Consider the following 13,265-nt stretch of genomic DNA (forward strand, 5'->3'; position numbering starts at 1 on the left):
TCTTTTTAATACTAGATAATGAATGTTTTCTTTTTCTTTTGAGTCTGATTCTATTCATGTGTGGTGCAACAGACAAGCTTTTTCTACTTCGATTAACTGCACCTACATAATGTGATCAACCTGATCCTACTTCAACAGGACACACCTGCAAGCAAAAAATGGCATTTTGCTCGTTGTTGCTGGGACTATTCCTATTTGTCCTAGACTTTCTGAATGACTCTATATTCACATGAAAGTTCACCATTCCAATATTGGGAGATACAGAGTAATAAAATCCGATTAAAGTTTTATGTGCAGAGCATAGCCCTTAGCTATGTTCTCTAGCTCTGTGAAATGGTCAGAGCTAATTACTATTCACAAATCTATAATATCTAACACCTTTTAATTAGTAACGTTCATATCCTCCAAATAGTTACAGTATCTCATGAGTATTGTTTGTACATTAACGCCATTTTCTTGTGTTCTTAGGTATATTAATACAATCTCACAATAAATAAATTAAGTTACTGTTAACTAATGAACTAATGAAGAATACAACAAACACCATTCATCAAAAGGTTTAGTGTTATAATAGTGCATTAGCTCTAAATAAAATTGATTACTATGTAGACAAGAACCTAATTAGCACTGTGTTTTATTTAATGTGATTTATTCCCCAGAGTAACTTAAGTTCCTATTTTTAGCTGTACTTTGTTGGAATATTTATAATGAATGCAATGATATTAATATTTTTAATTGCAAGTGAAAAAAGTCAACATTCTCCGTCTTCGTTGTGTAATTTGGCAAACAAGCGTCAGTCTCGCTTCTTCAATGCTTTTTGTACACTTTATTAAAAGATAATAGCAGCAAATCTAAATATGACACTTTTGCAATACAGTGTTTTAGGAAGCTGGTGTTTTGTTCAGAAAGGACAGACACTTTGGCTTCATAAGCCTATCAAATAGTTAGAAACAGTTTGTAAATGGTATCAGGAAGAGGGAAACAAGTTCATCCACTCTTACTAAGAAATAACTCTTCTAGGGTAGATTGCTGAAGAACATGAGAGAGTGAATTTGGCATTAATGCTGTCTCTCCTGGTTTGGTTGCAAAAATTAGTTGTTGGTCTTTATTAATTTCAACATACAAGAAAAAATATAGAGGAAACAGTGGAAGTATATTATGTCTCACCACACTCGTATGCAGCGACTTACTAAATGGGGAAAGAATGTCATGTATGTCATAATTCTAATTTCCCTTGAGTATTTCTGGACTATAATCACTGAAAAGTCTTTACAAGCTGTTTATGTTGGAATACAGTACTTCATTTGAAATTAGGTTGGAGAAAAGGAAGATTATTTAAAACTACTTGAGAGTTCTCTCTCTCGTGTATATTTTTTATGGAAAAAAATTGAATTTGGTATCTGAATGTAAATAGTTTATTGCTGACTTACAATTGCCATTCTTTTTATAAAAGGGAAAAAAAGCATCTTCGCTGCATAAAAATTAAAACAAGAACACAGTCCCAACTGTGTAAGTTGAACTCTGCCTTCAAGCTGTTTGTACTCCCTGAAAGCTTTTGTTTTTCAATTTGTTCATGATATGTACATCTATATGTATATAGTATGTACTGTGATCTTCACATTGACTTGGTCTGTGGCCAGGAAAATATGGCACATTTTTTTCATATCACAGGTTGAAAAGGTTCATGAGATTTGTGAAGATCACCTTCACACAGTGTGTTGACATCCAGTTGGCACAGCGTCTTTACAGTGTAATAATAGGCACTGAGATTGTCTAAATTAGTTTACGCATTTGGCTCTTTTCAGCTCTATTAATATCAGATGCTGGAAATAGATTCTAATGCAGATTTTAGTTAACAGCACCATTTAGATCCTGTGTTGCATTTGTAGAATGTGAACTTCTGGCATTGAAGAAAATATCACTTTTCTTTTTAAAGAGCACATTATAGTACAGTATATTCTGTTTAAAAAAAATGAATTAGCAACCCACTTTTAATTTTTTTGATCAACATATGATGGATGAAACTTTCAATGTCACTATTGTTGTTATACTCTGGGTATTTTTATATGATAGCCACAGAAATAGAAACACTCCTAGACAGAAGACACATGCTATACTCCTTTCCTATTAGAGATCATCACCTGTGGCTCCAGGTCAGTTTGACTGACCTATTTTAACCATACATAGATGCTACATCATTTTGCAGGATAACTCAGGGTTTCCATGGAGAGGAGGCTTAGCTTCTCATTATGTTGCAGCTTTTCTGATTAACGGCAAAAAAGACAGCTTCCATATCTTGCCATGTAACTTATACTGCATTTGCTTTATCCCTGAAGAAAAGAGACATCTTCATTAGCCGTTAATGAAGATGTTAAAGGCTTTGATTTCTGACTATTAAGTTGCATATATTAGGTCAGAATACCATGCTAGAATTTATAGAAATCAGTGACTTAAAAGCTTGTTCAAAACCAGAAAATTGTGAAATGCATAGTGGATTTTTCCATCTTCCCTGCAATATCATCCGATGATGATCTGTACACATCTGAAATGTGTTTTGCGGTGTCATTCGTAAATAGAGAAGAAAAACTGTGTTTATAATTGAATTGATTGAATTAAGTTTAAGGTAAAAACCTAAGATGTGAGAAACAAAGCTATGATTATAATAACTAACAAGTAGTTGCAGTTCAACTACTTGAATTATCATTCTCTCTACTAGATAAATAATCTCTTATATAATATTTTCAGTGCATCATCAGTGCTACCCACATGTAACCTGTGAAACTGGCAAAAGATGAGACCACTACAGTGTTAATGTAGTTTCATTACAGACAGCATAGATTTATTTGCCATTCAGTTTACTTTTGTTATATCATTTCTGGCTTTACATTACAGACGCAACTTCACTTGAAAACAGAACTTGAAACACTGCTTACCTGGTAGGCTTTTAGACTGAGTTATATCTAAGCATTTGCTGTAGGTGGGGGCCCTCCACTATGCGTGACAGCATGACCTACATATCAAGACTGGTAACTAGGAAAGGGAGCACTGCAAATCCAATTGTAGATAGTGAATCTGTATATGATGCTTTTATTTCCATTAAAAACAATAAACCTTTTTAAATATTTCAACCACTTCTTAACTGACTAAATTATTTAAACCTCTTTTTTTTAAATCTTTACCTTTAAGATGTGCTACTGTTTTTATCTATGCTGTTTTGAGGGAATTAACTACATTAAATTGCCGCCCACACTTGACTAACCAAGAACAATGGCATGAATTTACTGCTTTATTGATTCACTAAGTACACTCAGGAAAGACAGATCTTAAAGGGATTTTTTAAGATCCGAAAGACAGCTCCTTCTGGAAATGGCAAAAGGTGAGAGAGCTTGCCTGAATGAGACAATAAAGGCTGTGTGCCAGGAAAAGAAACATTTAACGATTTAACGATTGTGATACCTGAGTGTTTGGGGTATCATTGGAGCACCAATAGCCACATACTATGATTACCCTGCAGATTGGCTTTATTATGGTATATAGGTTTTCTTCCCAAACCAATATCTAAAAGTACTACTTCCTTATTTAGTCGGTAGCAGGAGAAAAAGTTTCCCAGCTTAACAGTTAAGTTCTGATCAATTTACCTTTTCCCATAAAACATATTTAAAATAATACTGTATACAAAGCAGAGTCTTGCAAAATCTTAATATTTAGTTATTTCCTTTATTTTCAATGTTTTTCTCAGGCTTCTGGCATTGCTGACTTTAAAAGCTCTCTAAACGTGTGGCACTTGTTGCCTCTTTTCTGTTGGAGCTTACTCTGTTAGAACTTTTACCTCTTGCTACTGTAGCTTAAGAAAGACCCCCCTCCCATAACACACACATACATACACATCTGTTTTCTTTTCTTGTTTGTTTGTTGCCAAGGAAACAAGAAGTCCTCACAAAATGGTTTGCCTGCTCTGTCAGATTTCTGTGCCTTGCAGTGCATTTTATATGGTTGATTGCTTAGTTTATGTCAACAGCTCCTATTACAGAATACCCTTGGCAGTTTACTAAAAATGCTCCCAGTAATACAGCAAAGTCTTAAATAATTAAAATGAAAGAATTAGAAATAGTGATGCAATGGTTTTGTCAACACTGTGAATTAAAGTTTCATGCTCTGATTTAGTTAATAGAAACTGAATTACACAAGGGGGAAGTTCCAGTAAAAAGTCAGTTTCCTGACTTGACCAAGGACTGGTGATATTCACCTTCAGCAATGGTGATCTGAACCCTTTGAGATGAGTCAGTTGCCTAAATAACCATGTTAACCTTTAATTTTAAAGCCAGCCTGCTTGAAAAATTGTCATTTCACTTTTAATTTGTTAACCATGTGCTTGGCTTTTGGTAATTCTAGATTTACAACCAGTTACCGAATGTGTATTACAAGTGAAAACTAAATTTCAGTTATTCTACTGGCTTTTACCTGTAGAGGGATCTGAAAACCTCAATCAGTTAAAATAGTGCACTTTCACAGCTGTTAGAGACGTTTTCAACTGTATTTTTTCGTAGATTCAGTGAGCTTTTGTAAAAAGCATGTTTTCCACCAAAAAACGTAAATTTATAATTGTAACGTAAAATATAGACTAAAGTAGAAAATTGAAGACTAAGCGAATATAAAGCATGTTTTTTTCCTCTTGTTGTTTTTTTTTCTTCTGCAAGGGATTAAGATATTCAGTTTATTTTTTTAGAAGAGACATTTTAACTTGACTGTTTTGATTAGGCTACCTTACCAGGGTTCACAAACTCACATTGTAAAGGGGTCTGGACATCTTTAATATCACAAAAGGAGATATGACTCAACATCAGTAACATAATTCAGAATATTGAAATATTTAACAGCACACTAACACTGCTGCAAAGCATCTGATCAGCGGGAGGGGGGTTAGTGGGTGGTGTGAGTGCTGCTTGATCTATACTGAGGTTCTTCACACCATCTTAGCCAGGCTCACCCATGGTTACTTCATGCTTTTCTTGTGGACTACCTTCAGATATAATACCAGACTAAAACCAAATGAATTACAGTGTATGTAGTAAGTAACTATAACTGAGTAATTGAAATCTTAATGTACAACCAGTTGCATTCAGCTCAGACACAAGCAAAATCAGGGGAACTGTTAAAATTTGTATTCTTTAATGAGTTCAACATATTTCCAAATACCCTCCCCATGTGATGTTTTACCTGAAAAAACCTTTTCCATGCAGTATGCAGTTGCTCTCTGATTCTTAACTATGAGGAAGTATTTTGAGTCTTCACTAGCAGCTGATGGGTATCAGTCATATGAGTTTGTAACATCTACTTTGTGATCAGAAATGTAGACCTGCAGAAAACTAGGGGAAAATCACAATTATTTCATTTTGGCATGTTTAACATATTTCTTGGAGCTCAGTGTTTGCATCATGATAACCTTTGTCATGAGACTGAAGTCAGACAAATACTAGTCATATATTATCATCATACACATAATACTGAGATCACAGTGTTTTTACTATACTCATTTCTGCAGAATAATACTCAGTCTGCCACGTTCTGCAGAAATGGTGACAATGTCAGATTCGAATGCTATCTGCTGTACATCTTTTCCGTGGGTAGACAAAGTGCAAACAGAAAAGGCATTTGTTTTCTAATAAAGTGACAGAGGTGCTTTTTAACTCGTTCTACAAAAGCAGGTATTTTTTTATTGAAATGAAATAGTAGATATGGTTTCTGTAATAAATATTTGCAGTACTCTATGGAAAAAACACAGCACAACAGGGAGAAACTGATGCCCATGCACAGAGACTTAAAGTAAGTCATGAGTCAAGCCAGGGGGAATTGTTGCAGTGAAGTAAGTGCTTGGCAGAAGTAGAGTAAGACTGAAACTACAGTACAAATCTCCATGGCAGACTTTCACAGGGGTGAAAACCTTGCAAACCTTCAGTAGAAAACACATTTTCCTTCCTCGATTCCCACTTGGTAGGATGCCAGTGTTTATGTCCAGCTAAAATGTGACTGGAGGATATACTTGGGAGCCCTACCAAGTGCTTGTAGTGTACATGTTCTTCTTGTGTTCTTTTTCCACTTAGTTGGTCCTTTTTAATATTGCGTCCATCAACCAGGTCTTTATTGGTAATGCTCACAAAGGGATACTGCAGGCACAGTTCTATTGTATTTTAACTTAATTCATCTGAAGTTGGTCCCTGGGGTGAAAAAAACTCGGCCTGAGGAATTGTTCTTGCGCTCATCATTAAAACATGTAAAACTTCAGAAGGTATTTTAAGGAAATGTTGTTGTTTTCTATGCACAGAGCTGCAGGAAATGATGGGCTGTAAAAAAAGTTATTAATGAGATAACCCACATACTGTACTGACAATGTTTTTTAAGACTTTTCTTTTAAAGCACGGCTATTCTGGGTAAACAAAGCAATAAGCATTTATTGCACTCAGTAAAGCAGGCTCAATTCCAAGTCACCTGAGCCCAGGGTATTTGGATATTGTCTTGTACACAGAGATGTCATATGTTTGCAAGAATGGTTTGCCTTTTTTCTTTTATCCTATCTCCATGAACACTCTAGAATTAGTGTTGCAGTTCCATAATATTGTTTTAAATGTCTAGCTATGAACTGGTAGGGAATGTGGAGGAGTTGAGATGGGTTTTGTTTATAACTTCAGATAGGCAAAGGCTGCCTTATACTGTATATTTAATCCTTAAGGAACCTTATGGTCAACTAATTGTAAGTTGGTACTCCTTTGTCCGGCCTTGGGGTCCTGCTACAGAACTGGATTGGAAGCCCTAAAATTTGTTTGAGTTCTGCATTAAACCTGCTGTATGGGATGGGCACATTTTATTTCATTTGCATTTAAAAAAGTAGACTTTTTGTCAAGATTCTTCTCAAGATAATGGTGTTTGACCAAGATGTAATTGTGACCAAGATGTAATATATTATTTCCAGCAGCGTTTGCAGAATATGTTTTTTACTCCTTGCTAAATACAAAGTGCTCCATTACACTATATGCTGCAACTACAAAAATAGCATAATTAAGAGGATTTGGGTGAATTATTATCAAAGTGTATTTTCTTCAGCTTTTTAGGCACAGAGCAGTTGCAGCCAAAGTTTCAGTACTAACAGCCGTGCAAAAACAATGTGTCAAAACAATTAGGTGGGGATAACCCCGCCCCAAACCTTGGTGATGACATTAAGCAGAACAGATTTTAGCAGCACCAACAATTCCTCATGTTCAGTTTGTAACATATTTTCGACCCTTCTCCAAGTTTCCATTTACTCAAAGACAAATCATGTTGTGAGAGTAGGGGTGAAGTTCTGTTGTCAAACTCCTCCCCTTACTGCCTGTGGAAGCAGCTGACCTCCCTCCATTGGATAGAGTAAAATTGCAGTATTGGGATTTGAGAGTGGATCCACTCTAGGACACAGAAGAGCTCTTGGTTCTTGAAAAGCACTCATAAGTCACTGCTTCCACAGTTAGAATTGCATCATCTTTTCTTTCTACATAACTACTGCCATGCCAGGAAGCCACTAACTGCTAGCCTCTGCTCAGGCCTGATCCCAGAATCTCAGGTGGGAAACTATACTTTCTGAGTGGGCTTTTTCTTCGCTCTGCAATCAATTGTTTCTGACTTGTGGTTGCCTTTTGGCTAGGTCTTGAGATTTACAGTGCCTTTCAAACTATTTTTATGAATGATATTGTAAATATTATTTACAGAAAAACAAGCCACCTATAAAATATTACCTCAAGCTCCACTGACCTAGATTGTCTTTGCTTTAGAAGTTTTAATGCACTGCCTACATGGGAATTCATGATATGTTTAATAAAATATAAGAAATAATTAAACAAACTGAATAACAAGTAGAGAAGGAGCACAACATTCTTTGAGATTTGTTTTTTCATTTGGTTATAAAAAATCTCTAAAGTTCCAGACTTTTGCTTTTCATTCCCCAATGTCTGAGTTTAAGAAGGAAGTGTGATATATGAAATACAGCTCTGAAATTTGTCTTCTGAATTAATCATAAAACGGCAGTGGACGATGCTTAGAGATAATTTAAAATGCATGGCATCTTATATCAAACAGCCAAGATATCCTATGAGAGAAAATACAGTAAAGCACTAAATAAATACATGTCAGATAATTTTTGATCATTATCTTGTGGTTATAAGTTCCAGTTTTCTCACCTCCCCAAATAGAGCACGTAACCCTTTGGGTATCTTTACCTAATATATGGAAATTATTGCGCTGTATCAACTTCACAGGGGTGAGCACAGCACAAATCAACACTAACTCAACTAAAACACTAATCATTAGAATTCATGTGGATTTATGTTGATAGGAACTTGGAAGAAGCAAATTTGATGGTGATACTGTTTTATGTCTTGGGTTGCAGTTTCCTGTATTTATAGGTAAAGTATTTAATCGTATTTACCATTCCCTGGAAAGGTGTATATAAATATATTTATACTGGCAGGTCTATATTTATGCTATTTATACTTGGAAGGAAAAAAGGAAATGGTGTGTTTTTGTTCGATACTATCATAGATTATGAAGAGCGTTCCACTGCCTCCTTAGGCACTGGATACTTATCTTGATTCTTCAACTACATCTTCTGTGAAACTCCATAATTCGTAAGTCAAAAACCAACCCTGAGAGCCATCTACTGAAGAGATAAAATCCTTATGGTGAGAAATCTCCCACAGTGACTTACATCTAAGAATATTACTTTAAAATAGAATTTCAATTCATTATACGTTTATTGTGCTTTTTGGGACACTAACCTTAATACAAGTTAGTGCAAGTATACAAGTATCTATCTAAACATTTCATGATTAACACTGTTTAAAACTAAGCAATTCATCAGTGTGTTTGTTATGAAATAGCTTTTCAAATTGAATGGTTTGTTATGTTACAGTTAGCTTTTTCACATCACTTAATCCTTCCTCTATTTTATCTGTGGGTCTGCGTAACAGCACATTAAATATTCAATTTCTTACACAATTGAATTAAACTGCAATTTTTTCTACGGCTGCAGGGGAATAATTTTTCTACTTAACTGTACAATATTTTCATGAACCTGTGGTATACGGAAATAACATTTTTTAAAAATGTTGTTGACACCACAAACTACTGAACAACACGCTTGCAAATATCTGCCGTAACACAAGATTGATTTCATTATTTAACAGTTAATCTAATTGCAAATAATGCATATGATTTACATTATAGATAATGTAATAATCGTGTTATAATATTAAAGAGCTGATTCAGTTTAGGTCTATATGAGTCTGTGACTTGAAATCTGTTCTTAATCAACCTTGACGTGTTCGGACAGGAATTTATTGTAATTGAAATTAATTTCTCTGATAGTCAAACTTTGCAAGGTAACTGGAAATCCAATGTGAACAATTGATGATGTCTGCTTCAAGCCCTCAAAACTGCTGCACAGTAATAAAATAGTGTACATTGTGAAAATTCCAGAAATTAGTCATATTTTACAGTCCTCCAAACTAAACCACAGAAACATCAGAGAAACATTCTTCTGTTGGATTATAATGAGTAACATTTCATCAGAATAGAATAGATACAGAAAGGGTCCAGATAACTTATTGGTTCATGATGAAGAATGGTCTCATCATGGTGTATTTTTGGATATGTACAGTATTAATGAGCTGAACATGTTGCCAGCAGTTCAAGCCCATTACCAATAACCTATATAATGTGTTGTGCTTTCTTGACATTGGGTCTGAATGGAAGAAGGTACAGGGTGAGAGAAAGAATGAAAACAAGCTCCAGTTACATATCCAAGGCAACCAGTATGAAGGGCATTCGGTTGCAATTACATTAATTCATCTGCATGTTAATTGTTGACTGCAGGGCTTTTTTATATTGATGACTTGTGATCTTTACTAAAGATATGGGTCATTCTTTGATGGAAAGCCATTCGTTGATGACCTTAATTTAACCTTTATGACCTTTGAATAAATAATTTTATCCATCCATTATCAGAAAGCTGCTTAATCCTAGTAAGGGTCATGCCAACCTAGAGCCTATGCCAGATGTTGAAATTGGGAATTACACTCTGGATGGGATAGGAGTTACTGCTTTTGTTTCAACTAATGGGATGTGCTCTAATGACAAGATGTGGCAGTTCTATAAGGACATAAATAATCAGATAAGGATGTCTGCTAATTAAAAAAATAATAATAAACACATGTAGCACTGTTACATTGAATGCCAATTGTTCTGCAAAGGAAAACAGTTTGATGGCTTTTGTCTTAACTTACTTGAGTTAACATAGTAAAACATGTGTTGGGGCACCTAGAAATAAATTCAATTTTATCCCATTGTATGAAATCCTTTTGCAATCTAAAATATAAAATACTTTTGTTTAAACTTTTCCAAACTCATCTTTCACACGTCGTGAAGGCCTGCACCTCTTCTCTTCCCCAAAACGTGTGTGCTGATTAATTTAATGAATTAAATGTTAACCTTCAAAGAAACGAACCTTTTAACAGCAAGCACTTTTCAAATGCATTTGGAAGTAAGACTGACACACTAAATGTGACACTGCATGCTGCGGTGCCTCTATAACTTTGAATTTAGATCAAGTCTCTGCTGGTAGCAACTTTGGTGCTGTAGTTTCAGAACAGCATTTGCATAAGATAACATTACAAAATACACTGCATCAGAATGTGTGTGACAGGGTATGCTTTTTCTTGTATCTTCTATTGTTTATATAAACTACTGTAGCTATTTATAACCTTGTATTTGTACTCATGAAACAGCAAACAAAAGGGTAAAATGAATGTAGTTGCTGACGTATGCCTGAAATCTTACAATACATGTGTATACTGTAGCATCCTTACTTTTTAGTACAGTACATAATAAATTTTAACTGTAAAGAGAAACTTTTCAGTATTTCTACAGGTATGAAATTCATCAGTAACATTTTAAAGCAAGAATATTATCTTGCTCCAAACGATCAACACAACACCCAGGGTGATACTTTCTGTTGCAAAAGTGTTAGTCTGTTACTTTGTGGCTGATTTAGTTTGTTTGTGGACAGTATAACTGAGCCTTGGAAAACTGACAAATATCAAGTATTTTATGTGTGCCAGTTGTACAGTGTACAAAGAAGAAAAAATTCGACCTACAGGTACATTTGTAACGTAAGCACTTTGGAAATGAGAACCACTACTTTTCTCGGATCAGACATATAGAAACACTATTTGGTGTGGTATGAGGTCACCCAAATTTGTAGCGCAGGTCTGGGAATAATGAGGATTTGATACAGTACTTCTGGAATTTTACATTCTCCTCACAGGACCGACTAGCCATGGAGTAGGCTGAAGATGTTGTGACTGGCAAAGAGCATAACAGACATGCTTAATGGATTTGAGATAAGGCAGTCTTACAGGTCAATCAATCCTGGCACACTAACGCTTCTCTGAGAAAGTCATCTGGTATCCTGCCTTGCTGGGGGACAATTGTTATTGTCAATTGAAATGAAGCTTGGCACAGCTGCTGTGAACTGATCAGGTGATGAGCAGAGGAATGCTCTCATGAAAATAGTAGCGAAGCCCATATTCTCTCCACAGTTGTTCACAGGTAAAATTGTTTTGCATTGTTTTGGATGTTTTCTGTGGTCCACATTGCATTGTTGAAACACTAGCAGTGGCAGAATTAAAAACTGGTTATTTCCACTAGTTATCCAGTAATTATTTCTAGTAGCAATCCACAGTGTAGTTTTATTTTTAGTAATTATCCACATTGGCATGGCAAATACAGGGTTATTTTCCAACCCCCTGTGGTTTTTCAGGAGCTCTAACACAACAGTGGTTGTCTGATGGTATTGTGTCACTAAATGACTATTGGTCATTTGCTGTAGTGGTTGGATGTGCTTAACAGTACCATAGATGATTTTCCACTCAGTTGCATGCCCCCACCTACATGGAGGGATCAAACACTTCCTCCTAATTGATTCTTCTAACATGTGGAATGTCAATTTGTCAGATGTCTTTCATTAACTTTTGTGAAGGGATGCTTTATTTCCACACTAAAGAGCTGTGTGATCTTGTACAAAGCACTATTCAGCATCTTATGTGTAGTCTAGTTAAAGAATATCAAGTGTAATCAGGCATAGATGAATTCATGTATTTGGTCACCTGCTTCTAAGATCATGTATAAGGTATTAAAACATAATTTTTTTGTGCGCTTGTATACTCAACTGAGCCTTCAATTTTATGGTATGCAGGTATATGTAAATACATAAACAACCCAATGCTTTGAATGATTACTGTCAACATCAATAACAAATATGTATTTAAAATACAAATTATTTTTTTTACATTTTGTGTTAGATAATAGTTGTGAGAGAATTCACAAATGTGCTAGCCTTTCTTAAAATACATTTCTGAAAATTGTTAATTTGTTAGATGATTTGGTACAGTATATTCTAGGTGGTATAGTGGCTAGTGCCTTATTCGTCTTGTGTTTTGGGTGGAGTTTGCATGTTCTTCATGTGTCCACATGTTATTTGGACATGCTGTCCAGGTTAATAGGTACAGTATCTCTGAATTGCTCCATGCATGCATCAACCCATCCATTTTCTAAGCTGTTTTATCTAGTACAGGGTCACGGGGGACACCATAGCCTATCCTGGCAAGCGACAGACACCAGACATTTAAGACAAGGCAGGATGCAACTTGGATGAGATGCCAGTCCATGGTAGTGCAGACACACAGACACAACACACACACACACACACACACACACACACACACACACACTCACACAAGAGCCAATTTTACAGAAGCCAATTAACCTTCCAGGATTTTGGACTGTGGGAAGAAAGGAGAGCATCTGGAGGAAACCTTGTGAAACAGGAAGAACATATAAACTAATGCACTAATACTAACCACTGCACCACTGCACCACCCACCGTGTATACAGTATGTGTGTGTGAATTGCGATGAGCGGGCGTCTCGTGCAGGGTGTAGTCCTTCTTTGAGCAACGGGCCTGTCGGGTAAGGCTCTGGCTCATGGCTTCTGAAGATGGTTTTCCTGATTGTTACTCATAACATAAACTTTATGTACATTTAAGTTTCCCTGGACAAATGCTACTGCTCAGCAAGTAAATGAAAATCTATGTTGTGTTATTTCCCCACTATTAAGAAAAATCTAATTGATAAAAGGTGTGCTCTGAAATATAGTATTTAGTAACTGACATCTTGCAATGTGGA

This window comes from Atractosteus spatula, chromosome 9, assembly GCF_055471065.1.
Source record: "Atractosteus spatula isolate fAtrSpa1 chromosome 9, fAtrSpa1.hap1, whole genome shotgun sequence".
NCBI classification, from domain to species: domain Eukaryota; kingdom Metazoa; phylum Chordata; class Actinopteri; order Semionotiformes; family Lepisosteidae; genus Atractosteus; species Atractosteus spatula.